Genomic DNA, 5,197 nt, shown 5'->3' with positions numbered 1-5,197 from the left:
TCTCGCTCTCTCTCTCTCTCTCTCTCTCTCTCTCTCTCTCTCTCTCTCTCTCTCTCTCTCTCTCTCTCTCTCTCTCATTCTCTCTCTCATGAAGCTACCCCGGTGGATGAGAGTAAAGCTTTCTGCATGAAGCCTCTCTTGGTTGTCTTTCTTCCTTTCTCAGTGGTCTTTCATTCTCTCTTGTTCTCTCTCTCTCTCTCTCTCTCTCTCTCTCTCTCTCTCTCTCTCTCTCTCTCACACACACACACACACACACACACACACACACACACACACACACACACACACACACACACCCACACCATGGAGGCCATGTTAAGGAAATTCCTAAGGGACGTAGGACACTTGCCTACAAGATTTGGAAGCTTTTCGTGGCTATGCCAGAAGCACTCCTTGCAGGCAAAGCTCAACCAAATGATGCAACACCAAATCGAGCATGATTTGGCTCAGAAACTCGTGTTGCGGAGGGTGAGATTTTTTTGTCATTGCGTGGAAGGCCTGCAAGACCGTCGTTGGTGAGCGGGGCGAGAGAATATTAACAATAGACATTGTTGTAGAACAGAGAGCATTATTTCTTTTATTTTTAGCCAGAAAGAGGGGTGCCTATTTTGGGTACCGTCCTAGTTAAGGTCCATAGCCCACGACAAGTATCAAGATCTTGGCATGCTCGACAAATTGGCAATTCAATCAGAGAGAAGCTTTTAAATCTTTGACATACACATTTATTTCTAGCATTTGAGTATCCAAAAACAAAAATTCTACAGGCTATAGACCTTCACATCAAACTCCTTGCGATTTATTGGAATACCCTCTCGTGGGCCTCTCTCTTAGGAATCGTCTATGAGTCAAGAACCGGGGAAATAACTCACATCAAGTTATTCAATACTAGAAAGGCAAGGCCTGTTAAGATTATGTTTTAAAATCAAGGAAGGATCAACTTATGTACATCATTTTTGTAAATTGTACCAAGCGCCAATGAGTATGGCAGTGCAAGTTTCTTTTAGAAGGGATGTGTGATGGCCAAGGGAAATCTTGACAACATCGATTTTGGCACAATTGAGTGGGTTTGGCACGCAAAGGAAAAAAAAAATCCATCTCAATAATGAATCTCGACAAGGACACGATCCTCTAGAAAGAACTTTCTTGAATTTCCTTACACAAAAAGCGCTGCTTCTCATATGCATGGAATCAGACAAAGAGAATCAATCACACAAAATCTTAGAGTTTGAGATTTATGTTCTTTATGAGTTTTCTAGCTTTATGTATATTCTCATATGGCAGGATGTCTCTCAGAATGTTTTAAAAGTTCAAGCAATAGATCTTGCTCCAAAGTTGTCAAGAATCGTAATGAACAATTGGCAATTACAGGCAAGGGTTGTTCCTTGTAGGGTCAAGATGTTTGGCAAGACCGACGAGCTATTAAAGAAGCTAACATGAATTATTTCCTCTATTTCAAAAATTTGGGATTGCTAGGGCATGGCTCTTAGGCAGGTTATCTGAACTCCATGACATCAACAATAGTCATCACATCAACCCATTATCAACAAGTGTGATCAGGCAAGTTTTCAAAGACACTTATTAATCAATGCGTACAAGTAGTATTGGACGAGTATTCCTTGTTCATGAAATTATTCTCAATATTTTAATGCTTCCATTTTGGCATCATACTCAACAAGGTCGACAATCTTCGGGGTTAATTTTATTTTAACTTTGTTTAATATGAAAATGCCATATTAAGATGCACTACAATACATCAATTTGCACTAAGGAGCAAGGATCCCTACAAAGAGGCTAAGAACCGGCTTGTGCGGGCTTCCATATTCCATTTTGACAAAATAACTCCTATTATTTACTTCATTTAAACATGCCAGAAAAAGGGTTTTTAAAATACACGTGAATGCTTGTTATATAGGGAGTTTCCATTATAGAGATGGAAGGCATCTAGTAAAACTAGAAAAGAGAAAGTTCACATTCACAAGCCTGATCCAACGGCTCATGGGTTCTAGAAAGGGCATGCTCACCTTCTTTGTCTCACTACCTACCAATAATAGGTACCTACCAAGAATATCTTAACATGTTCAATGTGCTTCCCTCTCTAAGTCCCTCATCCACTCTAGAGATGCAATGCACTTGATAAAAATGGCTAAAATCAATGAACCTTGTCAGGACTGATATAATTTCTCATTAATTATAATAATCATGTGATCATCTTGGTCTAAATCACCTTTAATTCCCAAAATGTCTCAACAAGCTCAAGGATGTTTTATTTGTGTGAAGTTGTTCTACAAGATCTGAAATTATTTTAGAAAAAATGCAAGCCACGATTAGGAAAGACCCAACAAAAGATTTCGTTTGTAAGCTTTAAGGTAAGAACTTATGATGTAAAGGGAATGAAATAATGCTTCTCTTTTGTGTGATAGAACTGGCAAGCACGAATTGGGAATAGACTATCGAGGAAGCAGAGACACCCAGAATTTGAATGTTATCTTTTATCCTGTTACAAAAAAATAGATATTTTGTAACCTGTTTAATCTTTGGAATTTAGGCACAAATTAACAAAATGGGTCTGCTTGAAGTAACAAGGTTGTGATTGCATGTTTGAAAAAAAAAACTAGGATACCTGCAAACAATATGCGAGTCAACATCAAAGCTAATACTTTGATACATAGGTAATATTTTTTCTTTTCAAAGCATTCTATTTTCTATAGATACTTCTAAAAATTATTTTCTAATCAATTTCTAGATCATGGAGACATCACTATGAGAAATGGTTCATTCAAGTTTGTGTTCAAATTCTGTTTTGATTTTAAAATCAAAAGAATTGGAATGCTACTCGATCAAGGTTTTTTTTTTTTGGGTGCTATCTTTCAAATATTTACATCTCAAAGAAAAATACAAGTTCACATACTTCATCTTGTCAATGGATCAAAACCGGCGAGTGAAGTGTTCAAAAATATTTTTGGCAATAATACAATTAAAAACTTTATTACTAGGCATACCAAGATAGGATCAAGAATATCTCCAAAGAACCTTGTCAAGTTGGGTGCACTATTTATGAATTCTAATAATCACATGGTCACCTTGTTATTAACCATGTTCAACTCCCAAAATGTGTCAACAAGCTCAAGGATGTTTGATTTATATGATAAATTGGTTAGAGAAGGAGATCCAAAATTATTTTAAGGTAGAAAGAAAACCACAATTAGGAAAGGACTAACAAAGCATTTCTTTTGTGAGCTCTAAGACAAAAACTAATGATGTAAAAGGAATGAAATAATGTTCCTCTTCTGTGTGGTCAAAGGGTTGCTAATACTAGACAGTTACAATGAAATATGCAAGACATGATGACCATGATGCAGGAATTGCGACATAGTGTTCTTAGAGGTGGAGTCGGTCGTGGTAGAGGGATGGCTCAGGCATGTGAAGCGCATCCTAATGCTAATGTGGGTCATGGAAAAGGTGGTTTTGAGCCACAGAGGAGGTTCATTCCTACTTGTTATAATTGTGGTGAGCTTGGTCACATCGACATTTATTGTTCAAAGCCAACAAGGATGGGAGGTGATATTTTCCCACACTCACAACAGATTCCCAACAGGGCTAATGATTATGAATTGTACATACAGGTAGATCATGGTGCTGAACAGGAAAATCAGGCGTCAACCTTTAGTGGTCATGTGGGTATTATGCAGGTTGAAAAGAAGGAAGCAGATGTGCTGCCTGTGGGCAAAATAAAAAGCGAAGGCTATGCTACGCTAGGTCCTAGAAAAAAGAAATGGAAGGAGAAAGATGGTCCAAATGCAAAATCCAAGAGGAAGAGAAAACCTCGTAGACGATTTGCCTTTGGGAGAAGGTCAAACAAATTATAGTTTAAAGGAAGACCTCATTGGGAGGAAAGTAGATTGCACTTTTGGAGAGTTGATGAATATGGTGCCGGAACTTAAAAGTCATTAGTGGATCCAGAGAAAGAGCCAAAGCATGGACAAGTCAAAGTGTTGTCTGTGGGAGAATTACCCGACATTTGTCTTGTGGTGAACGCTTAGCACAAAGGTGTGGGCATGGGAGAAGCCTACATTGATGGAGTTGTTCAAGTTTGTGTGATCACATAGTCATGTGTTGAGAGACTGGGTCTTATTACATGCGGAAGCTCTAGGTTTCAGATTCGACTAGCAAATGATGCCAAAGTGAAATTTTTGGGAATGATCAAGAATTTGGAAGTCGAAGTCTTTAACGTGAAGGTTATGGTAAACTTTCATGTTATGGTAAACTTTCATGTTATGCTAGGTGGCTTGGGAGCTTTTCCTCTCATATTGGGATGACCTTGGTTGAGAGATGTTGGTGTTGTGCAAGAGGGCACAATCAGTGTGCATGGCAAGAAGGGTGAAAAGAGAGTGGTTGATATGACTACTAAACAATCTATGGCACTTGAAGATGTGAGTGAAAACGTGAATCCGAAACTACCAGAGTGATGATAGTTCTGAAGACTCAGAAAGTAGCACTCCTTTGAGTCCCAATGATGAGGGTGAAGTGTCATTTTTGTTGCTGGATGATGAACATAGAGAAATTAGTGAAGTGTTGCAATTATTAGGGAATATAAATGCTTCAAGCCGTTTAGAGAAACTGGAAGAGTTGATGAAACCAAAACAAGAATTTCCTGTGAAGAAAGGGTTAATTCAAAATATTTTGAGTACTGATTTGACACAAGGAGAAAGAAGGGAGTACTTAGCAATGTTGGACAGGTTTCCAAATCTTTTCATTACCTCATATTAGGAGATAAGGGGTTTTTCTGGGGATCCTGTGAAGATTGAGCTAGTTGAAGGGGCAAAGCCAATGCGACAAAAATTAAGAAGGATGGGTAAGGAGAAAATGAATGCTTTAAAGGAGGAAGTGGATAAAGTATTTGATGCATGGTCCATTGTTCCAATTGATAATGCTGAATGGGTGAGCCCTATAGTAGTCATTCCAAAGAAAGATAGGCATTGGAGGGTTTGTGTTGATTACAAGCCTTTAAATGCAGTGACTAAAAAAGATCCTTACCCTTTGTCTTTTATTGATCAACTTTTAGATGCAATGGCCGGTTTTGAAAGATATAGTGTCTGTGATGGTTATTCATGATATTTTCAACTCATCCTTGCTCCTGAAGACCGAAAAAAGACTACTTTTATCATGCGATGGGGTTGTTTTTGCTTTTGTTGCTTCT

This window comes from Adiantum capillus-veneris, chromosome 26 (assembly GCF_014529385.1).
Source record: "Adiantum capillus-veneris isolate H3 chromosome 26, ASM1452938v2, whole genome shotgun sequence".
In the NCBI taxonomy this organism is placed as follows: domain Eukaryota; kingdom Viridiplantae; phylum Streptophyta; class Polypodiopsida; order Polypodiales; family Pteridaceae; genus Adiantum; species Adiantum capillus-veneris.
The sequence above is the reverse complement of the archived record's forward strand: the minus strand, read 5'-3'. Positions refer to the sequence as shown.